Source organism: Gymnoscopelus microlampas, assembly GCF_963454915.1.
Source record: "Gymnoscopelus microlampas genome assembly, chromosome: 12".
Classification (NCBI taxonomy): domain Eukaryota; kingdom Metazoa; phylum Chordata; class Actinopteri; order Myctophiformes; family Myctophidae; genus Gymnoscopelus; species Gymnoscopelus microlampas.
Genome location: NC_139949.1, coordinates 30,041,134 through 30,066,219, shown reverse-complemented (window position 1 = coordinate 30,066,219; position 25,086 = coordinate 30,041,134). Strand labels below are relative to the sequence as shown.

Sequence of the window (25,086 nt, the reverse complement as noted above, 5' to 3'; positions counted from 1 at the left end):
ATGAGGAGATTCCAATGTTATATACTTTTCAAATCATCAAAGTCTGGCTTAGTAGCTTTACATGTCTGTCCAGAGTTGTGCATTATAGGCCCTCAACAAAATGGTCCAGAGTACATTATGTTTCATCAAGAAACTCATTATACTGTACATATTCATTTCTGGTGACTTCTATGCAAAGGTGAAATGAACGTAATGTACCATAGCAATTAATAGCCTGGTTTACAACAAGTATGATGCATTATTCAAAGAAAAAAAAAGAAGAAACTCAGTATCCCAGCAACTGATCTTGTTATAAACATTCAAGATAGGACGGGCGGGGTTTCAAGTTAATCCTACTTCTATTAAAGAAAAAAGAATAGTCTTAGGGCAAATCTAAAGCACTCAAGTGTCCACTAGAGTAGTGGTCTTTCACTCAAGGGCTTTTGAGATGTGAAATGGGCATTTTGGGCACCGCGAGCAAAAAGGGCAGTGGGCATTGACCCTTGAATACTCACCCTGAGTTCTACACCTTGGTGAATGTGTTCACTGTTAACTATTTCATGTAGGAAATAGTTTGGCTGCAAGAGCAGGTTTTAATTAAGTCATTTTGTGTCCACTTGTCAAAAACCTCAATCCTGCTAGAGCAGGGAAAGGAGAAAGATGAAGTCGATATAATTGTGTAACTACACAAGTAATTGCTTAATGGGAATGTTTTGACTTCATCTTTTAACAGTGGAATGTAAATACATTTGTAGATACTTTTTCATCTTTTTTTTAATATGCTCAGCATGTTTGCATATGGAAGTCAGGCACTAAGGACATGGCCCTTCTTTGGAGAACAGTAGTGATACGTTAAATGTGAAAGTATTAGAAGATCAAACTAAATTCAATGATGCTTGTCCATTCTGTCCTGCCTGATGTTGTGTGACCAAGTTACAATGCGCACCATCAGCAAGTTCATACTTATCTTGGCTCATTTCTAGGCATGTAACGATTGATCGTAAATCAATTTAAAAATCTCTTCTAACTGGTGAAAATTTAAATCGATTTTAATAAAATGTGAATCGCGATGCAAAAAATTGCCTGAAGAAAATTTAGACAGGTGGAAAACGTAAACTTGCAGAGTGACGCATTACTTTACCTGGGTTACATCTTCTGATAGTTGTACTTGAATGTTGACATGAAATAATAATCCCATTTAGTGTTTCATTAGCACAAGCCTGAAAAAAATCGAAATACAGTTTGTAGTGATGCCGCTGATCAACACATTGAAAGGCTACGATAAAGATACCAAGGATTTGACAGTGATGTCACTGTTAAGCAACACGGAAGTAGCATGGACGTACGCCATTATGCTCGAAGCTGGTTATAAAAATACCAAGGATTCGTCAGTGTGAAAAGACATGTGCAAAAGAAAATACAGGATCTTTGTAAGAGAATTGAGAAAAGAGGATAAGAGAAAACACAGTATTGTATAAATAAATACAAAATAAGAAAATACTGGATTTGTGTAAGAGAAATCATTTTTGAAAAGATTTTTCGGTCATTTGTCTGGAAAATACTTTTGTGTATAATCTTGAAAATCGTATCGTGAACCTAGTATTGTGATTCGAATCGTGTCGTGAGTTGAGTGAATCGTTAAATGCCTACTCATTTCTGGCGGCCATCTTCTCTCTTTCTCTTTTCCCCCCAAGATCTGGTGTGAGGGGGTTCATGAGATTGGGTTTAGTGTTCTGCCGTTGTCAGTCAGTCTGTTTGTTCACCCTTCTGCTCTGGAGAAACCATTCTCTGTGTAGGCACTGAGACAGGGCTGTTGGCAATATCCTGAAAGTCAAATCTGTTCATTTAGATTCAAGTGGTGAGCATAGCATACAGACAGCGGACTCTTGGCATGCTCTGGCAGACTAAGATCCAGCACTCACTATCCTCAATACGTTTTTCTTTTTCACAACAGCAATACTTTGTATACATGGGTTATGTGAGCTAAGGAAACCTTTTTCTCATACAGTATGTTCATCAATGAATCATACATACATGGAATTTACTTAAAATGTATTTATAATTTTACACAGTCCATGCATTTCTATTAACTTATAATATTATATGACAACATGTTGTAGTTTAATAGTTCATTTTGTAGTTAAGCACAGTTATAAGCACTCCTGGTGGAACCTTAAGGTAGACTATACTTGTGTTGAACTAACTTTGGCGACAGTAAACACCCTTCATGTAGATACTATTTCATTTCATACTATGAAATGAACCAATGAACATGGACCTGTAATTCCCACAAAACCTCTAAGAAGAGTAATTAAGAGATCAGCAGAGCTATTAGGTCAATTAAACTTACAATAGTGAAATCTTTATCCTTCACAGAACATATCGAAGCAGTGTCTGTTCACATTTAAGTTAACATAATCAATTTACATTTATACCAGCTTTATGGAATACAAAAAAATGATTTTGTTATAAATCACCAACTGTCACACACCTAAGGTGACGCAAAGATCACATGCAAAAGCGAGGCACAACTAATAGAAAAAATAGTAATAAACATCACATAAAATGCTAATTAAGAATGTTAAAATGGAGAGCAGCTGCGTACAAACGTCATTGAATCACAGCTGAATGATGGAGAACTTATTTTTTCCCCCACATATTTACATGGCTGTGCATAAAGACACATTTATAAAATCAACAGGAGGACACATGTATATAGCCAGAGATACAGTACATGTAGAGGATCCTTGCAGGGGGTGGGGTATATGAGAGACAGGCAACAAGGTTGCCTATATCACCATTACCGCTTTACAGTGGCCGTATCCAGTGCTGCCGCCACAATTTCTTATAGGATGACAAAACAGCTGTACTCTAGTGTATTTCTCTGGCCTGGAAAAAGGGTTAATGGGACAAAGGGCGTGAGAGAGGAAAAGGAGAGAGAGAAAGAGAGAGAGAGAGAGAGAGAGAGATGATCGTAGAGTCGTCAAACCCTCCCCAAAGCAGGACGGTTAGCACCAGTCTCCCTTTCAGCCCAGTGCTTCTTTTCTCCGGCCCTCAGCCATATTGGAGAGATGAAAAAAGTGGCTTCTCTCTTTCTCCCTCACTACGTGGCAAAGATTGGATAGGCTTTGGCTGCTGTGTTGTCAAGCAGCTAGCGGAGCGGCTCGCACGTGGGAGATAACATGTTTGCAGAGAAAAGTCTGATTTTGAAAGCAACCATTTTTGGTCTACACTTTTTTTCTTGTTCTTTAGTCTGCCGTTAAAGCCGTGGCCATTTTTTGTTGTTGTTTTTTTTTTTTTTTTGCCTTTGTATTGCTGCCTGTCTTTCTCCAATCCTTTTCCTGTTAGAACTTTGATTCTGTTTGACGTTCAAGGTTTCCTCTCACCCCCTCTTTCAGGTTATATCTTTTGTTATCCCCCAATTTGATTTTATGCAAGGGAATTTTAGATACAGAGGGACATGTCCAAATTTTTGGCAGCACTAAGGAGAGACAGAGCTACAGCCAAGGACCCTGCTGGGATCCAAAAAAAAAAGAAAAAACAAGCAGAATGAAGCACCAAAAAAAGAGAAATCACCACCCTTTCCTTTGCTTGGTCACAAATTCCACTTTCTCTGTAGCCAGCCCTGTGCTGCAACTCCTCCTTGTCCACATCTTACCGCATTCAACCTTTTGCCATTTCTCTCTTGCCGTACTTTTTTTTTTTTTTAAGCCATCTTGAGGTGTTGAACTCTGAAAAATGGGGACTGGACAACGGGCTAGGCGAGAGAAAGAGGGGATATCCTCTTTTCTCTTGTATTTGTCATTTAGCGATATCTTTTTAACGTTTTTGTTAACGGGACTGTTTTTTTCTTGTAGTTTTAAGCCTCTTTTGTGTTTAAGGGCATACTTGGGCTGGCACGTGCTTGTGTGACTGTGTGCTTTTGGGTGTGTACGTGTGGATATCTTATTTCAGGATTTAGGACTTTCTGTTATGTTCACTGTGTGTTTGTGATGATGGGGATACTTACTGTATCTGTCTGTCTAGGTTTCCACATTTCTGCTGGACGATCGGCCTACACTGCCCCCCTAAGCCTGTCTCCATTTCGATGCCAGAGTATGTCTGACCAGCACAGGTCCAGGGACCCACTGGTATGTTGGCATTTCCTTATTAATATAAAGTTTAAGAAGTACAGCATTCATGCCAAGAATGGGTTCTTGGTCCTGCACTGCACATGTTGTAAGGTGTTCAGTCACTGCTGTGTCTCTCCATGTCTTCTTCTCTCCTCATGAAATGATGTTGTTTACTGTTTATTTTTGGTGAAATAGTTACAGGGAACAAAATGGTGTTATGTGCAGTAATAAAAATAGTTTATAAGTGATGAATAGTAGCAGTTCACTAAATACACATTTTCCATGTCATATTCAATTATTTGGTTGCGATTGCATTTTTCCAGTTTGTTGCAAAATTATCTTGTTGATCTTTAGTGAACACTGCAATGGTCTTTGGCTTTTTCTCAATTCAAATTTAACAATCTGACCTGGAAGAACAGTTTGGTAATCTTACAACATTTCATTCATATTACCATATTTCATCATATAATAACAAGCAGTTTGCCTCTGGTTGCAGATGATATAGCACTATGATTTTGGTTTTGTGCCTTATATTCTACATTCAGTTATTCAAATGAGACATTAGTAATCATGGAATATGATTTTCTTTTAAGGATATAAAATAATTAAAATCTATCAACAACGTAATATTAATAAGTACATCATTATATGATAAGTTATCATAATAATGCTACATGTATGTATAGATAGATAATATTAGACATATTCTTTAACTTTGTTGAACTAGTCACAATTTCCAAATAGTTTTTACTACTGCAAATAAAATAAAGGATGTATCGTGAAGAAGCTTTTTTTAAAAATTACAATTATTGACCTTAAAACATAGAAATGTATTTTAATTTCTAAACAGTAAACATCACGTAATATCAACATTTATTGTAGCTATCAATATTTATTAACATTGACAGTGAATAAATCATTGTTCATCGCGTTAGTAGTGTAGCATGTTGGTTGTTATTTAGCCCAGTGGTCAAAGTGGGGTCCGGGGACCCCCAGGGGTCCTTGAGGGGGTCCCCAGCTAAAGGAGTTAATATAGCATCACAATCATTTTAACCACTTCATCCATTTATATGTTGGCATTTCAAAATTAGCAGATGTACAAGCTTGCAGCACGGCACGAAACGTGCTTGTACCTCTGCTATTTTTGAAATTGTTTGGAAAAGTATCGAAAATGTTTGAATAATTTGAATAATATAGCTGAATATTTAAAAAAATATTTCAACACAAATCTCCTCCTCTGGGGGTCCCTGCCACAAAACATTTTCCGATGGGGGTCCGCGGCCAAAAACATATCAATTTGGAGGTCCTTGACATGAAAAAAGTTTGAGATCCATCGATGTAGCCTAACAGTGAATGAGAGTGGTTGTTTGTGTGACGCTTGTGTACAGTAAACACACTGAATGAGGAGATGTGTAGAACATTAACCTAAAGGTTTCTCTGCTTTAGGTCTCGTTTAAGAACACAAAGACATTTTTAGTTTCAAAGTTTTCCATGTGCCACTTCCTCTCTTATTTGTTCCTGAAGAGATGCCAACTGTCACAAACCCGTAGATCCGAACTTGTGGTGACTGGCTGCACAAGCTCGTATCTATAGGTATGTGTCTACCTGGCCATTACAACACCCGGCACTATAGCAGAACGTGATTAAACAAGCTCGTATCTATACCGTAGGTATTTTATCGACCTGACCCTTACAGCACGTTACTATAGAAGAATGTTGACCACTTAAACCCCCAGCATCCATATTGTTGGGAAAAACCTTTGCAGAAAATAGCAAATATTTTCAGCGAAGATCTTTAACCCGCCATTCAATCTGGGAATGCATCTCTTGTCATTAAATGTCTTTTGGCTATTCAAAAATTAGCAGATATACAAGCTCATAGCGCTGCACAGAGTGCCACGCCATGAGCTTGTAGATCTGCTATTTTTGAAAAATCGTGAAAATGTGTGCAAATCTTTTGAATATGTATATTTTTAAAGCGAACATTTGTAAAATATTGAATATATATATTCAAAGATTTGCACACATTTTCCATCCAAAAATCCAAAAATAGCAGATCTACCAGCTCATAGTATATCTGCTATTTTTGAATAGCCAAAGAAATCTAAAATGACAGAGACGCGTTCCTGGATCGAATGGGTTAATGTAAAGCAAATAGAGAGAAGTCACTTATTATAGAGCCCTGAGGGACTGTGGGTTTAAGTGCTTATCAAGCTTGTATCTATAGGAATGTGTCTACCTGGCAACACCAGTGCCATAGCAGAACAGGGTCAACAAGCTTTTATCTATAGGTACATCTCTACCTGTTCATTAACCCATTCAATCGGGGAACGCATCTGTGTCATTTTAGATTTTAGCTATAACCATTATTTTTTTACTTTGGCTATTAAAAAATAGCAAATCTACAACCTCATAGCGTGGCACTCGGTGTGCGAGCTTGTGCAAATCTTTGTGCAAAACATTTGTGCAAATCTTTGAATACATATATTTTTTTGAAACACAATTTTTAACTCAAAGCTTTGCTTCTGGGGGGGGTCCCTGGAACAACGTATTTTGATGCGGATCGGCAGCCAAAAACATAAAAACATAATTTTGGGGGTCCTTGACAAGAAAAGGTTTGAGCACCATTGATATAGAAACGATAGTTTTTCAGAAAGATTTACTCATTAAATGAGTAAAATGAGTACATTTGTAACTGTCAAATGTCTCAACAAATTTTGTTGAGACATTTGACAGTTACAAATGTTCGCTTTGAAAAATATATATTAAAAGATTTGCACAAAATTTCACGATTTAAAAAAACTATTGCAGATCTACAAGCTCATAGCGCGGCACCGAGGAGCTTGTAGATCTGCTATTTTTGAATAGCCAAATAAATCTAAAATGACAGAGAAGCGTTCCCGGACTGAATGGGTTAAAGCACCGGCACCATAGCAGAACATGCAGTACCTGGACTCCCCCACTTAAACCAAACAGTATATATCACCATATTTTGGTTCCGTTCTTGAGCGCAAACATAGGTTACATGGCATTCCCACCCTAAAGTCATGTGTTCCAACTACCACTGCTACTTGCTGTCATTATCCTACCCTCCAAATCTCTCCAGAAAGTGTTCCACAGGCTGAGGTAGTAGGTTGTATAGTTCAGAGTGACATCACAGGAGATAACTGTACAGCCTCCTAGCTTTCCCTGAGGAAACACCTCACGCTCTGGATCGAGCAACATCATCGCATGCACCGGCTGCCTTGTGAGGCTGTGTCGTCAGGTGGACCGTTGTTGTTGTTGTTGTTGTTTTTAGTTTTTTTTAAGTCTATTGTTTTAAATCGTTTCACTCATGTGTAATGGAAATGGCAGACTTTTAAAATATTGTTCACTTTTTTTCCCCCAGGATGCAGGAAGAGATACTCTTATAACAAACATCACACAGTATAGGATGAACATTGTAAGATTGTTACTGTATCTCTTCTCCGGCAAAGGCCAGAGATGATGTTTTTACCCCTGTCCGTCTGTTTGTCCGTTTGTCTGTCAGTCTGTCTGGGAACGACTACATGGTGGCTTCAAATCGGCCACATGGTGGCACTATAACAGGCCGCTTCACGTTTTGGCCTATAACTCTTGAACTGTCAGTCAAAAACAATTTCCCTGGACTCCCTGGCTCATGACACGACTCTCCATATAGGCCCCGTCCATTTGTGCCAGACTAGATTTTCTGCCATTCTGCGTTTTCTTCAAAACAGAGTTTTTGCTACTACTCCCACTGATTTTGTCCAAAACCCACACAAATTCGTACACATTGGGCCTCGTTCACTAAGCTCGGGTCCGCACATTAGTTGTACTTGCTCATACCCGTACATTTCCATGTTTCATTTGAGCAATTGTTCTGTTCAGTAGAAAGGGCTTATATACAGTATATAATATCCTTTCCAAGTTTCATTAGCCTTTGGTCTTGAGATTTAAACTTTGTAAACTTCTTATTCTCATTATAGGCTATTACTTTATTAACGTTCAGCGGATCGATCGCGTGAGGGACTCGCTTGCCAAAAATACACTGATCTACAGGTTGTCAAGGCGGTGGGTCGAGACACATTGTAAGCTTGTAGATCAGTTCATTTTGAAGAGTGATGATGTTGATGATGTTGGATGTTTCCGGTTGCCTTTTATGGTCTTAAATAGGGCGTGGAACATCGCAAATGATCTCCACGGCGGCGTGCTTGTGACTTACAAACAAAAATTAGACAAACCTGTGATCCGCAGAAATCAAGGCTCTGCACTCCCTTTCATGAATCGCACTTCAGAATTGACATATGCAATATACACAACCCTGTACTTCCAAATAATGTCGGGAAGTTGCGACTCTCTGGAGTCATGTGATCAAAATGTAATTCCGACAACCTGGTGGAGATCTGCGCTCAGAGGAGCACACTATTCTAGTTGTAGATTAAGAACAGTAAAGACATAATAAACATGTAAGTCACAGAGTGAAAGACAATGAGGTCAAATATATATAGAAGAGTTGACGCGAGAGAACACCATATAGTGCAACATAGTGGAGCAGAGAGGATTGTGGGCAGTTCTAATGAAAGAGATGCAGCTGAGGGGAAAAACCATTGGGCCGCAGGGGGAGAACTTGGACTTGGCAGCCAGTTATGTACAAAGTTCAGTTTCACTTAACCAAAAAGACATATTTCCTCTACACAACTATGTGGTAAGGAAACTGATGCGAACAAAACAGCCAATGACTACTTTCACTACATGAAACCGAGGGGAATCACAGATCCCTGAAATCATGTCCGCCTCAGTAGTGTGAATCACATATTGCCGTTACTGTTTATCGCACTCTCAGGCATATCCAAGCCAGTTTGTTGTGCTTTGCCGTCGACTGCATGACATTTAGCTGGATATTTTGAATCTCTGTTGTGGGTTAAATTTAAATCCCTTCCGCATTCTCTAAGCTCTTGACTTTGAGGTGTTGGAATTCCAGTTATGGGTTCATTTCAGAATGCCACCTTACAGTACCGCTCCAAACAAACGACCCATTGTGCATTCCTGTGAAATGTGACTTGTGAGGGGCATCACTGTTAAGCTAGTGTTGTGCAGTGATTGCATTATTTGTGCAGATCTAAGTAGAGGCTTTCCTAGCAATGGGGCAGCATTTGCTGTACATTGGCTGAAGTGGAACTATAGTTGCTGGAAACAGGATTTCCAGTTGACTTCTATAGGAATTCCATAATTCTGACAAAATACCAGTGTCTTTAGTTGTCCCATCCAGTGCTATGTCTAAAGCTATTCCACTCTTGCATGCATGTACTGTATGGCCTATACCTCCCTCTGAAGGACAGATGGCAGTGGTGGCCTCCTGTGATGTGTTGGACCATAGTGTTCTTTGGTGTGGAGCAGGGAGTGATGTGATGATGAGGAACATTTTCCGCTCTAACACTTTGTTCTCTGTCCCAAGGCCACTGGGTGAGGTGACTGTGGGTGGGAGGGAATTCTATAGGCAAGAACGGAGTGTGTGTGTGTGTGTGGGGGGGGGGGGCTTTTTGTATGGGACAGCATGAAGGAAAGAGGTGAAAAGTCAACTGCTGCCTATTAAAATCTAGCGATGTCTGTCTCAAAAGACATAATTATCCCTTTTTGGGTGCGTTCTCAAGTTCGATCAAAAGTGGTTTGGTTTTGTGTCCATTGGCTGTAAGCTGTGGGTTCTGGAGACCAGAGCGTAGTGTGTTACTGTATACAGCAGGAGGAGTAAAGCCCTCTGCAATCTCTCTCTAGCTCTCCTGTGATATGTGGTGTGAGCTGTGAGATGACAATGCAGCATGGAGTCTCTCCGCTGACTATTTATACACATAGTTTTTCCTGTTTTGATGACGATCCGACGCTTTTCTGTCGTGTGTCGTCGGCCGTAATGTGTGACAGTAATGTGGGGAAAGAGAAACAAAGAGAATGTGTGCAGAATGGTGGGGGTGAAACAACACTGCACTGCCTGAAGTGCATGTGATGTTGATGAGCCAATGCACCATGTGACGTCTGTGACCCAGAGAGACTTCAGCTTTGGAAATGCACATACTACTCTGCAAAATCCTGAGCGTTCATCTAACTCTCGGGAGCCGTAAGGATCCATTTTTGCACTCTCGACAGTTGAATGAAAGCTCAGGATTTAGCGGTGTAGGCATAGGAGAAGGAAGACTTAATGAATGGGACTCTGAAGTGAGGATGCTGTGCTTTGCTGTTGCTTGTGCTTTCTAAAGTAAATAATTTCCTATAGGAAAACCAACGGGAATGGTTTAATAATAGAAGAACACAGGGTGAGTGTGCTACTGTATATAGGCCACTTTGTCTGCTGTCGCTGATCTCAGCCCACTTTGTGTCGTCTGTCAGAGGAACCCTCTCGGGGCAGTTCACTTCTCACCCCATTCGTCTCGCTTTTTTCCACCATATCCCCCCCGGCCCTGTTCTCGTGACCGCAAGCGACGAAATGCTGCGAAGAGACGTCCCGACCGCCATAGGATTCCCCCCGCTGTTGTCTCCCTCCATCGTTCCCTGCACTCGCTCCACATTTCCTCTGCTCTCTCACTCTCTCCTATTCTCTTTCAGCCCTCTCTTGTTCCCACCCTCCTTTTTTTCTTCTCCATGAAACACACGCTGTAATGCCTCATTCTCACAGAGAGTCACAGAGAGAGAGCGAGGGGGGGGCAAAGAGAGACACAGAGGGAGAGCGAGAGAGGGAGAGAGAGGGGGGAGCCGAATGCCGAACTCACTGACTGGAAAAGGATTCAGATTTTTTTCTTCTTTCCTTTAATGAAAAGGCGCATGATGAGAGACAGTGTAAGACAAAATGTGGCTGACTTTCCTTTCCTTCCATGCTTCCTCTCCTAAGCTCAACAAGCTCCTTCGTTTTCTCTCTCTCTCTCTCTCTCTCTCTCTCTCTCTCTCTCTCTCTCTGCCACTCTGTGTTCATCTCTGTCGTTCTGTCCCTTCTGTCGCTCTTGCTGGCTTCCAACTCGTTTCAGCTGTGGGAGAGCAATGAATGGATGATATTATTTATTTGTCTCTCTGTCTAGCGAGGCTACGGCTACGTCGGATGCTGTTCTTTAGCAGGCTGAGCGAGGGGGCAAGGCAGATGGTCCGCTACGGCTCCTCTGCCCTAGAGATTTGCAGCGGTCCACCAAGCGTTCAGGGAGAGAGGAAGAAAAGGAAGAACAAAAAGAGAGGTGAGACATATTGAAACTGAAGAAAGTACAAGCAGCAAACCCAGAGGCAAAAGAAAGAGCGTGTGTGAGAAAGAGGGAGAGAGACAGACAGAAGGAAACAAGAGACAGAAAGAGGTGGCATACTGTAGATGGGTTCCACTGTCACAGGGGAGAGAGAGAGGAGGGCAGAGAGACTACAGCAACAGGAGTTGACACATTCTTTCCTATTATTCAGTAGCGTGACCGTTCCAGCTCTCCATTGCCTGCTGTTTTCGTAGCTCTCAAACTTTTGTCTGGGAAAAAAAACGGATGATAATGCACTGCTTCCGTCTGTTTTTCTCGAATGTGGAAACTTTAGCATGCAGTGCGCTGAGATCATGGGCACAACAATATCTATACGGTACACGTTATCATATGTGAGGTCTGTAGGATGCTTTGTGTGTCAGCTTTTATTGCTCTCGTCTAGTAGCCTGTCTCTATAAGAGACGGGGCTTGTCTAGGTTGACTGAATATTTTGGCCCTGTGCTTTTATTCCTGCCTTCACCCTGCTGCTTGCATGCTTTCTGTCTGGATAGCCATATTAACCATACTTACCCACTGATCTTCTCTGGATTGTTTAATTTCTTTATTTAATTATTTTTTGCATCTCTAATGTTGGCACATAAAATGTTTGCACCGCTGCCTGGGCTTATGGTACATGCATCATCGGTTATTATCCTCTTCCCATTTTAGACATTCTGTTTTATTTCTCAGAAGTTCATTCTCTCTTTTTTAGCACCAGTTTGTTCCTTTTGTCCCCCCCCCCTTCGTCTCCATGTTCCCTGTTTCACCCATTTCAGTGTATCAACCTCTCTCACCTGTCCTTCTCTTTCTCTCCCTCTCTCTCTCCCTCTCTCTCTCTCACTCTCTCACTCTCCCTCTCTCCCTCGTCCTCTCTCTCGCTCTCTCTCCCTCTCTTTCTCTCTCGCTGCACATGGTGGAGCCGTTGCATGTCTGAGCAGCAGACGGCCAGACAGCAGTCTGCTCGAGCAGCCTCATGTGGCAGCCCGTAGGATTCCTCGCGAACAAAGCCAGAGCGAGTGACGCTGAAATCTATTTCTAATCAATCTAGCTTTCCCCTCTCTCTTTTAACCCCATCACGTCCTGCCGTTTCCTCTCGCCTCATCCTCTCCTGCTCGCTCTCTGTCTCTATCCATCTGTTAGAATGACAAGCATTAGACATGGAGAGAGGACTGCGGCAGGCAGCCTCAGCCACCATGGATAGCTGGGTGAGTTTTCTCTCTTTCTCATTCTACCTCTTTTCTCATGTCAACCCCCCCCCCATCCCCCCACCTCCTCATCCTCCCCATCTCCTTAAAAGTCAGTTCTGTGTGAACCATATAAATGAGTACGGTCTAGCGGTTATATTGGTGTGATTGATGGAGGCTGTCTATGCTGGCTGGAGCCCTCGACACGGGGGCATCGTGGAACTCTAGTGGGGGGAATTCGGGACGTTTTAACAGAGTGGAGGCATTTCCACGAAAGTAGGATCATGATCAAGTGTATTTGGGCCGTCTGCTGCAGTCGGTATTGTGCTGCTGTCTGTGGTATCGTTTGTGTGGTCATCGAAGGCAGGGGCCGTCCGATATCGATCAATGTCCCATGCTTAGTTTGGCCAGGCCAGACTGGAGGTGTGACAGCGATGCCAGAAGATAATTGAGGCTCTGAACATCATGTAATAGCAAAGTGCTGTGTGCCTGGGTGTGACTTGGCATGCAGTGGCAACCATTCAGTACATAGTAAAATCCATAGTGTCAATTTAACTCCAAAGAGTACAAATGGAACCAAAATGGACCCGTGGTTCCATTTGTAGGCTCTTTGAAGTTAGATTAACACTGGGATTTTACTGTGTAGGTGTGTGTAGGTCCAGGTCAATTTGCACATGAATCGTGGGTCTATAGTTGTGTTATAGTAATCCAGTGTGCTGCTTTTTGGAGTGTGTGTGTATGTATAGCAGTATTTGGCTAATGTATGGATATACGCATATCAATTTATACACCAAATGTTACGGACACTTGTCCATGGGAGGTAGAGCGGTGTGGGTCTGGACTTGTCCTGTCCAGGCTGGACTCTGTATCTATGTGATAAGAAGACTGAGATGTACTGTACAGTGCTGGAGCACAAAGCCAGCGAGGGAGGAAGCTTCCATTGTCTGCTCCATTCACACACAGGCATGGCACTCTAAAACAGCAGCAGATATCCTATCTACTGTACTGTATGTCGCTTATGGGGAAAGCCAAACCGAAAAACAATCTGTACCTCTCTCATTCCCTGAGACCCTAACTTGTGACGTTTTGCTGTGATGTGCACGGGTTGGGTTCTTGGGAGCTGCGAGGGGCACTCACACGTCTCCAAGGAATAACTGTAAAAAGAGTGTGGGGGGAATGGGAAAGTATTTTAAGCTAAAATGGCGGAGAAACAAAAGATGCAAAAATAAATAAATAGGGAAATAATTATTAAAAAAAAAAAGTTCTATCCGTTAGGCAAGGTAGCGAGGAATGTTGGCTCGATCCACCCATAGTGAGAAAATACAGACAGGGATAGAGAGAAGCGAGAAGGGAAGAACATTGAGTTTCTTTCAGAATGAGGAGACCCAGAGGGAGGCATACACGCTGCAAAATCCTCAGCGCTAATTGAACTCCGAGAGTGTAAAATTGCTCGCTCGCAGGTCCATTTCTACACTCTGGGAGTTTGATTAACTCTCAGGATTTTTGCTGGGTAGGGTGCAGGGCACAGAGGACAGACGGGGGGGAACATGGAGAGTGGAATGTTGGTGCCTGAAGCACATGTGACTAGAATGAAGGGATGACCAGACAGTGGCTACTCTACTGTACTGTATGTGTGAGGTGACACCGTCACCATCCTGTCACTTGCAGAACCACACTGAATCTTTTGGGGAGGGCCCTGAATTAACCACATTAACCCTGGCCTCCCTGTTTAGGGAATGTCATATATTCCCCAAAATAACCTACGCCTACTACTGTATATTCTTAATTTATATTCCATCATATGCTGGTGTCGCACTGCGAATACACCCGATTGTCAAGCTCACAACACGTGAACTTGTCGATCGACTATTTTAGCCGCCCGACACCGTTGTACGGCTAAAATAGTCTAAGTATGAGTCTGGCTTAAGTAGTTAAAGAATGCACAAAGAATTTGACTCCAGTGAAATGCCCAGAGACATTGACAGCGACATGGACATCTAGACATATATGTTATGCATACATGCAAATACACACACGCAATATAGGAATACCGCACTTTCGGTGAGCAGTCTTCTAGGACATACTAGTGAGTGTCGTACACTGTAATGCATTGTTCCTGTATGCACAAGAAAACATTTTTAAGGAGATAAACGATAATGAGATGAGTCTGAGAGTGTTCCAGTGCACCGTTAATCTTATTGAGGCTGCATATTGAAAAGCATTGAACATGTTTTCCATATAAACCAGAGAAAAGGCACACCAATAATGGCCCTTGCCACTTACTCCACTCCCTCTGTCCAGAAGCTCTGCATGCCTTATCTTGAGAGCAGCACAAAGTACTGGAGAGAGCGTGATACTGAAAGCTCAGTATACTTGTGCTTGACCTCATGGAAATTCTCATCTGCCTATCTTGTGTGCGTGTGTGCGTGCGTGTGTGTTCCCGACATAGACCACATTTTGGGACAAATTCTGAACATCACATCAGTTGATTGAGGACGCATGGGATGAAATTGGTGTATGACGTTGCAGCAGTTTCCTGAGGCTAGGTTTAAGGTTATATGTGAGGGTAAAGGTTTTTGGTTATTGAAGATAACTAGATATGAAATAAATGTGTAAGTCAATGCGATTTCCAAAAAACGTTGTGTGTGTAACATTGTGTGTGTGTGTGTGTGTGTGTGTGTGGGGGGGGGGGGGGGGTATCTCTGTGCCTGTGTGTTTGAGTATATGATTTGCACGCCATGGCATGTGTCCGTGGCAGTGCATGTCTATATGGCCCATTGCAATGATAACCCCTTGTGTGCAATGAGACATGAGGTTCTCATTATCACTTCACTATTGAATGTAGAGGATGCTGAATCGTGAAACTGGATCCTAGATGGAATTAAGTTCATTCTAGTTTTGCTTGTGCACTGCAGGGCAGCTTCGACCCTACGCCCTTTAACCACATTAACACTGGCATCCCTGTTTTGGGCATGGCATTGTGGCAAAATGTTTTATAAAAAGTTAATAATAATCATGAATTATTAGCTCAGAACACATCGCGATGCCACGCATTGTGAGCTTGTTTGATTAGTTGAAGTATAGAATAGGGCTTAAGTGGTTAATAAATCTAAAGCTGCAAGCCAAATATCTATCTAATCTAATCTATTTTTAATCATAATAATTTATATTTGACAGTTGTGTGCCATTAAATAATGGATGTGATTGGAGGAAGTGTGAACGGATAAAATGGAGTGATTGATGGAAGGCTGAGAGACGGGTCATTTTAGGTTTTTGGCCTGAGTCGTCTGCCATGTGGTGCTTTCACTACTCAAAACTCATTGAAAAAAAACACGCTGAGGTTTTAGTGAATGAAAATATCACTTTAGAAATGGTTTCTGTGAATGTAACCCTTCACGTGTCGACTATGTTCGTCTCTTTTGTCTTTCAATGAGCTCCATTCATATTTCATTATAATGATAGTGTTTGATGTTTTTTCTCCAATCTTCTTTTCCCTTCACATGGAGGCATGATTATGAGGTTAACATTCTGATCATTAGTTTACAATTTTAGGGTATTTTCAGCTGTATTTAGATGAACAATTGATGGAAAATGCGTTTTCTGTTATGGCCCCAACATCACGATCACAGACAGACACGTTTATACAATCGGTCTAAAATCATCCAGGACTTATTTTAAAGATAAAGAATAAAACATTATTTTACGCTATCTGTATGGTAGAGTATGTTAATACGATATAACTAGCACATCTGCAGTGGTTGGAGGTGGTTTCCCTCTCTCTCACTCTTCTATTGAAAATGTTCAACCCTGGTGTCAGGTATACACTTCCTGGTTGACAATGTCAGTGTCAGTTATTTGAAGCAGACGGCACAACTGATTGGACACTGCGTCGCCATCTTTATTGTAGTTCCGACATTGTTGCAGTTTCCTCTCTCCATTGGGAGAGGGAGACAACGGACTTAGACACACAAATGACATACATTTTAGTTTTCCTCCTAATAAAACCCAACAGGATGTTGTGGTGATTGCTATGGAGTTTGGCATGAAGCTGAATGCGGTCTAATGATCTGCCGTTGCAGTGGTCTGCAGTACACGTTACAGCGACAATATCGTGCACACAATCCTTGGATTCTCAATGCAGGAGGTTTGGTATGGATGTGTGTGTGTGTGTGAGAGAGAGATTACTTTTGTACGTATAGTAGTAAAGAGCGGGTGAGTGTGCATGATACTGGATGCAGCAGAAATCCACTTTGTGTGATTCTGCTGTCTTTTACTGTATATACATGTTATGTAGTGTGTCTACATAAAAGTTTGCGTGTGTGTGTACTGCAACACAGTTCTATACTCTTTACTGTGTACCATTTGTGATAATCTGTGCATAAATACCTGCGTGCGTGCGTGCCTGCATGCTGTCCTCTGGTTGCATGTGGTGCCATCTGAGCTCATCAGGCTTTCCCATTTGGAGGCATAGGTATACAGCAGTACACTGTAAAATATGTGTTAATCTAACTCTGGGAGTGCACAAATGGAACCAAATGGACAACCCAATTTGAACCCGATTAATTGCATGGTTGAATCGATCGATACTGATATTGCAATACGGTAGGGTTTACCTTACACCTGTTATACAGTATAGTATAGTGCAGACTATTAAAACACAGTGCATCCTTATTACCTGATTTATTAGGCCTACTGATGAACACTACACTCTGTTTCTAAAGGTACAGTATGCTTTCACTACTGAAAGAGATGAGCACATCAAACCACTTGAATGTAATTAAGATACAGAAACATTTTATTTTTGCTTAACATTTTTCCAACTTGTTTGCTTTTATTTGTTCTACAGGTAGACGCTTTTGAAAGCTTCCCTGGAAAACACTGATTGAATCTGCTGCCTTGACTCATCACAAAAGGCTTTTTCACATTCAAACATAAATATGAAATAAAATATCGGCAAAAAATATGAGCATTATTTTGATATTGGTTTGATACCGATATTGCATTCTTAAGTAAACATCAAACTATACCAATATGGTGAACAATATATTATGCATCCCTAACCCATTTGGTTACTATTGTACTCTCTCAAAGTTAAATTGAGGAGTTTAGTGTGTTGCTGATGGTGCCAGTGTGGCACTGTTTCCCTCAGCCAGCAGACACACACAAAGACTGAGAAGAGACAGAGAGATGGAGGGGAGAGCGAGACAGACATACAGTCAGAGAGATAGAGAGAGAGAGAGAGAGAGAGAGAGAGGGAAAGGGAAAGGGAGTGAGTACAGGGGGGAAAGGAGGGATTGTAGCTGGAGAGAGACAGAGAGAACGCACATGGGGACATGTGTAGACCGTACAGTACTATAGATGGCAAATGTGTAGATTGATAACAGATACGATTTCAGTGTTTATGTCCCAGAATGCTTGCAATATTATCTCTTTTCTGTGATGGAATAGTGTTGCTGCTGATGTGCCATTATTTACCACTACAGTACAGTAGTACATATTTGACCAACGTACTTGAGTCATTCTGAAGGGTTGAATTTGGTACACTGGGATGACATGTGCCCTGTGTGTGTGTGTGTGTGTGTGTGTGTGTGTGTGTGTGTGTGTGTGTGTGTGTGTGTGTGTGTCTCGCAAGAGTAATGAAGACCAGACCTTCTACCTCACCACTGCCACCCAGTGTTTGCCAGATATTTGCTAAGTTGTAAAATGGCCGACCATCGACACAGCACTATAGCTCATTGTGTATTAAAGGAGTGGTTCTCAAACGGTGTGCCATGAGACAAGTCTGTGTGTGCCTTGGGATTTTGTACTATTGCAATACACCCTTACAAAAGTTATGGATGACCTTTCAGAGACAAATTATATACCATTAAAAATATATTTTTTAACCACTTTCAACCTCCAATCCCTATTCTGGCCGTCATTTTAAAATAGAAAAAATAGCTGATCGACAAGCCCACAATGCGTTGCTATTTTCGTTATGAATACAGGAGTGCCTTGAGATTTTGACTTACCCTTTCCTGAACCTTTCGTTTCAACCTTTGAAACTACTGTCTCAAAGTGAAAACTCATAATGCTTCCTTACAAAAACACTAGAACATCTCTAAAGTTATTGTCAGACTTTCTTTCTTTCTTTTTTTTATCCCAGTGGCATTTCCTTTAATTACTTAATAGATTTTGATGATTTCAAATGTTTGAGAACATTGATTAGTACGTTATTTGTCACTATGAACTTTGCCATAGTGTGTGGTATACAGTCATATAATTGGTACACCTTCTTTGGGAGAGGATAAAATGAATTGAAATACTAGGCAAGGATTTTTTTTTAAACGTGCATGGGAAATGTTTTACATAAATTATATAATAATCTCCTGACTGTTTGGTTTAATCAGTCATTTCAGAAGAAAACAAAAACTGGTTCTGGTGTAATATTTTCTAGAAATGCTGTTTAATAATTGCTGACATCATTAAAATGCTGACATTGTTAATATCCTCTTTCGGTATGTACCAGCTGTAACAAGATGCTTTACTGTACACAGTAAAATCATGAATGTTAATTTTACTCTGCGAGTGTACAAATGTACCCATACGGGTCCATTCGGTTCCATTTGTACACTCTCAGACTTGACAAACAAATCTTTGTGGCACAAACTTTCCTGGATCCGTTCCTGGCCAGTCATTTACCGTAAAAACAGATCATCCATCTAAACTGCAACCGCAATTTAAAGACCTATAGTATAACGGTGATTTTGGTCATCAAACATCAGTGACATTCATGTGTCAGTACACCGCAACAGGTGTTATTGGAAGTGCTAAGAGATTCGACCACGGGTCTACCGCGTGGAAAGCCAACATCTTAGCCACTAGCCTAAAGGGGAATTCCCCCTTGCCCGGGGGGAGATACTAGGCTTTTGGTCATTAGGCAGAGGATATGAGCCACTCTGCCACACTAACACATATACAATCCCATCAATATTCATTTAGAACTAAATTCAATCACAGTAGGTTTTGTTTTTTTGTTGTTTTTTGAATTAATGGGATGCATAAATTATAACACCAAGCAGGACAGTCGTGCACATGAGGACGAGACAATTGATAATGAAAAAGCAAATTGACACCTTGTTGAACAAAAAGTAGTCTACGATGACTGGATTTCACTGTTTTGCATGTTGCAATTTTTTTATTAGTATTTTTCTTCATGTTTTCATTCAAGTTTTGTATAGATGCTGATGGTCATATAGACTTATCTAAACTATGAAGTTGACGTTTGGCACTTACATTATGTACGGTATTTGCTCATTAGATTATGTCTGAACTAATAACCTTAATTGGATTTCAGATGAAATATGAAGCTCAGAAAATGAGATCTAGATTTCACTAATGTTCACTTGTGGAGATATCTACTGTATATATAAATCTATCTATCTACTGTACTACACACACACACACACACACACACACACACCTGTTAAAAGGAATTATCCACACACACACACACACACACACACACACACTCACTCACTCACTCACTCACTCACTCACTCACTCACTCACTCACTCACTCACTCACTCACTCGTAAGTTTTAACAGCATTCTACTAAGTTTAACCCTTGTAACAACCTGTTTTAGGGGTTTACCAGCAAGCAAGTACTTAAGAATCTAATCAGAACATTTTCAATCTGTAACAGGTGACGGGTAACAGGAGTGTTTAAGAGAAAAAAAGTTGCATTTTCCCCAACGAAGCCTTAATACTAATAGATTTCGCATTTTGCATAAACATCTTTTATGCATTTACAGTTACAGTTCTTTTCGTTTGCTTGCTTTGAATGCACACATCTGTAACAGCGTTATGCGAGAGTATACAGTAGTGTAACACCAGTGAGAGTAGCCGCATTAGCCACTGTGTGCCACCATCCCCCTGCCCACTCTGATGCTCGCTAAGAGACCTGAAATGCCCTCTGCTCCCTGGCTGGAAGACTGAACCCATGTCTGTGAATGTAGCTCGGTTACTCAGTCCATTTGGGTTCATTCAGCCTGTCGCAGGTGCGCCGCCCCCCCCCCCCCCCCCCCCCCCCCCCCCCCCCCCCCCCACTCCCTGCCCCCACCCCACCCTGCTCCCTCCCTTATCACTGCAGTGCTGCAGCTTCTGTCTGGGCGCTAGGCATGCTATTGTTCTTGTACCCTCCCTCTTCACCTAGCTATGTTTCTCTGGGTACTGGCGCCACTCTGCCTGCCCCACCCCTCTGGACGGGGGGCTGTGGGAAGGGGCTGGCTCCGAGTCACTGTGATACTTGGCACCCAAGTGCCCTGTGCAGGTTAACCTTCTCGCTTCAAGCCTCGGCTCTCCCCGGCCCGGACAGAGCTGAGTAACCCCCTCCCATCACTGCTGCTGCTGCTGCTGCAGACTGCCGCCATCTTGTGCGTTTCGCACTCCCAGGCTTTCTGCCTCTGCCGCACTCAACCCAAATCAGCCTGTCTCCTGCCACAATTTTCTTTTTTCTTTTTTTTCTCTACTGCCAACGCCTTCCTACGACAAGCGGATCACATTATTTTCTCCGTGCCCGGCTAATGGCCACAGTTTTAAGCCACAAGCTGCTTACCTGACACTTTTCCATGTGCAGCCGTTCTTGTTCTAAAACAGTAAAGCTGTCATGGAACAGAGACCAGTGACCTATTACTGCAGATGATGTCACCGAGTAACCTTGATATAGATATACTGTAGCCTTCCTGTCTGTATGCACTGTACCGGCTCCTGACATATGTCATGTTCTGGTGTCAGTGTATGTTGGGAGCATGTGAAACTCTCATACTGTATGCTTACATAGTGTGTGTGTGTGTGTGTGTGTGTGTGTGTGTGTGTGTGTGTGTGTGTGTGTGTGTGTGTGTGTGTGTGTGTGTGTGTGTGTGTGTGTGTGTGTGTGTGTGTGTTGGGGGGGGGGGGGGGGTGTATGAGGAAGAGGAAGAACTGATACAGTAACTCTTCTTGACAAGTACTTAATCATTATGCTCAGGACAGACAGACACATACCTTGTAAGTTTATTGCTGTGAAAGTGATTATGTTTTTCTTTTGCAATACTATGGACTAACAGAATGTCATGTTTGTTTCAGGTGAAGTGCAAATGGTTAAACATGGGAAAAGAAGCGTCAACAACTATTGTATATTGTATTAAATGTAAATCCAGTATCTGACGGATGGGAGTATTGTCAGAGTGAGCCAGACACCCAGCAAAAGAGACCCTTTGCCAATGATATAAAAAATAACTAAGAAATTGAAACGGTTCTTAATCTATACTGAGTTTTTATTTTGTCTGCCTCTGTTAATGTAATCATCTGTTTTGCGATAGATTTGATTTTTTTTCCCCAGCCTTGTCTAACATTGCCCATTTTCAGGTCAGTGGAGATGGTTTAGGCCCTGGTCCCACCAGCTGTGAACCAATCAAAGAGCTGTGTAATCAGAGCTACTAAGCAGTGTACAGATCTCGCTCTGACCACCAAATCTTACGAAATATGACTGAGATTAATGAAAGCAGCACTGATGATCTCTCCCTCAACCGAAATGCTTTGTTTGAGACTGATTTAAATTAATGTGATTTTCATAAGCCCATCTCACACTCGGCTGCTGTACTGTAGGATAATGTTGACAGAATAAACACATAATTCTCTTGTGGTGAAGAGTTGGTATTTCTTTCAATTCAAACCATTTTGTGACACTGAAGTTATTGTTCATTTGTTGCACAGTGATCATTTACATTATGTAATGCTGCTGCGTGCATAATAAATTGAATAAATTGTACAGCAATACCAGAAAAACAAACTTAGACACATGAACTGTGCTTGGCAATTAAGGTAATTATAACTCCCTACATACAGCTTAATTATTTCATTTCGGCTTCCTGTAGTACTTATGCCAAACATTCCCTAATTTACTGTAATTGACAACTGAACGTTCAGGTGTTCTGAATAATAATATAGTAGCTAAACAGCAGGCATATTCTTTTTCTGCTATCCAATTGTGTGAATATGTGTGATGCAGAATTAATAATACAAGTGAGCATAATTCAATTTCAATTAATTATATTCAACTCTACCTTGAATATCTCATAATGGAACACCAGTAGGTTAGGAGACAGGTTTTGGTTAGGCCAAGGAAAACATATCATAGGCTGCTATTTAACCCATTAAGACCTGAGGCCGATTCTACAAAATGTCTTCTCAATCCTAACTTCTCAAACCTTTTCATGTCAAGGACCTCCAAAATGATATGTATTTGGCTGCGGACCCCTATCTCAAAATATTTCGTTCCAGGGACCCCCGTAAGCAAAGATTTGATTTAAAAATGTTCGCTTTAAAAAAATAATATATATATTCAAAGATTTACACAGATCTAAAATGACACCCATGCTGTCCCAGTTGTAATGGTTTAAATGTGCAGAGACAAAATGTAAGTCTGCAACATTATTAGTTTAACTAGCTAATAATCTTATTGCTCAAAGACACTTTCTAACAATGTTGACTGTTACTATGCAATGGTTGCTACAGTATACCATCTACTGTGGCGATATGCACTTGATTAACTTCTTTACTGTAATTATCAGTGCTTGGGTGCTGCTTATGGCTTTTATTCCTTTTTGTAACCATAATGATAGTCTTTTGGTTACCAGAGATCTGATCAGAATCTTAGCTGCAACCAAGCAGCAACTCTAATACAAGCCACTCTGTCAGTCAGCCAGGTTCATTGGTAAACTTGAAAAGAATGGAACAGGCTTGATCTGGGCAGGTACAAATTCATGAAAATAAGTTAATATACAGACCTTTGAACTATGACTTTTTCAAAGGGAGACGTTTCTGTCTTTTTTTTGGCTTGAACAAATAGATGGCTATGGCAAATAGGACTGAATTGAGAAGCTATTCAGAAATAGATGGCTACGGCAAATAGGACTGAATTGAGAAGCTATTCAGAAGCTATTCAGTTTAAACCTTGTCAGAAAAGTGGAAACGACAACAGGGTCAGCTGAGTAAAGTGAAGATGAAAGAGGAAGCTTGGAGGTAACGAGAGTTGAGAGGGATGATGTGAAGCAGGACCTGGCCTCTCCACCAGACTCTTTCTGGGAGTTTCCTCATTCTGAATGAAATGATTGTAATTATACTTGTTTCCTTACAGTGATTGAGGGGAAAATAATTTAAGTAATAAGCTGCATGTGTACACATGTCATTCTCTCACATCTTGAGCAAATTATACCAATAACTTACAGTATAATGCATTTAATTGACAAATACTGTACCACATTTATTTTATTTTTATACATTTTTATTTGACTTTTTCTCCCCAATTTAGACGTTATGCCAATTGATTCCTCCCCACACACATTTCTGTGTGTTGTCTTTGCTGTTGTATCCTATTGGCTCACCTGTTGTATCCTACAGGCTCTGCGACTACATCCTCTCACCGGGAGGATGTAGTAGCAGGGCCTTCTTCCTGCCCCTCCTGCACAACACTCCCTGCTGACAGGTGCCGCCCCAGCCCGTAGGAGTATGTGCCGTGACTAATACCACCCGCCCCGCCCGACGCCGCCTTCCCTCCCCTGAACACGGGCCAATAGTGTCAGTCTACACTGTAGACACTCTTCAAAGCCAGATGCACTGCGATGGATTCGAACCCCCAGACAGTGCGGTGGTGGGCAGGTACTTTAGCACTGCAGCATCCCATGCTGTACCGCATTTGATTGACAAATACTGCGGATACTCTATGCCTAGGTTTTTGGGACATTTGCCAGCTTCAAACTAACATACTGTATATGTTGCCTGTATTGTTCTAACACTGACCTGGTCTTTCAGCCTTTCCATCTTTTTTTTTTTTTTAACTTAAAATTTTATCCCATTTGCAACCCCATTTTTCTCACCCAGTGCCAATTGTCAAGTAATCATGGGCGCTACACTCCCTCTGCCAGCCTAGGGAGAGCCCAGAGCCGAGGTCATGCCTCCTTCAATGCATGAGAGCCAACAAGCCTTCTTGTTAGCTCAGGGGGAGGCAGTATAGAGACCAGGATTACTGCATGTTTTTGTGAGGGTACCTACCCTAGGAGATACGGGGAGAACATGCAGCCTTTCCATCTTTATTGTACAGTACTGTTTAGTAGGTACAATGCTAAGCTAAATACAGTATATTTCATGTTGAATTTACATGATGACTACAGAAACGTGCATTAAGCTTCCATTACATAAAGACTTGATAGGTTTTTTCAAAACTTACAGAACTCTTTTCATGTATGTGAGTTATAATTTAAACCAATATTTTGAAATGAGATTTCATTATTAATTTAGTTTCACCCCTGCATTTCACCAGCTCTTGTTGAAGTGCATACCGTAGATTAATTAAACTGTTGCATCCATGGAAGGACCTGTTCTTTTCCCTTAACTGCAAGCACAGTACCTGACAGTTCTCAAGACCATATTTTTCCCTGACATCCTGAAGCCCATATTCATTAGCACATAAAGCAGTGATACCATGCAGTACTGTACCCAATACTTTAAATCTGGCGTTGAACGTTTGTGGTTCGTTT

General features: G+C 41.4%; 1 long non-coding RNA gene across 1 annotated transcript in view; it reads left to right on the top strand.

The window, feature by feature from the left end:
- Positions 1-22,150, top strand: part of LOC311056828 — a 51,695-nt gene extending 29,545 nt beyond the window's left edge. Inside the window, exons 3-4 of the long non-coding RNA XR_014601910.1 lie at positions 4,006-4,109; positions 21,635-22,150. This is a non-coding gene — a long non-coding RNA (uncharacterized lncRNA). The remainder of the gene's footprint in view (positions 1-4,005; positions 4,110-21,634) is intronic.
- The last annotated feature ends 2,936 nt before the right edge of the window (positions 22,151-25,086 follow it).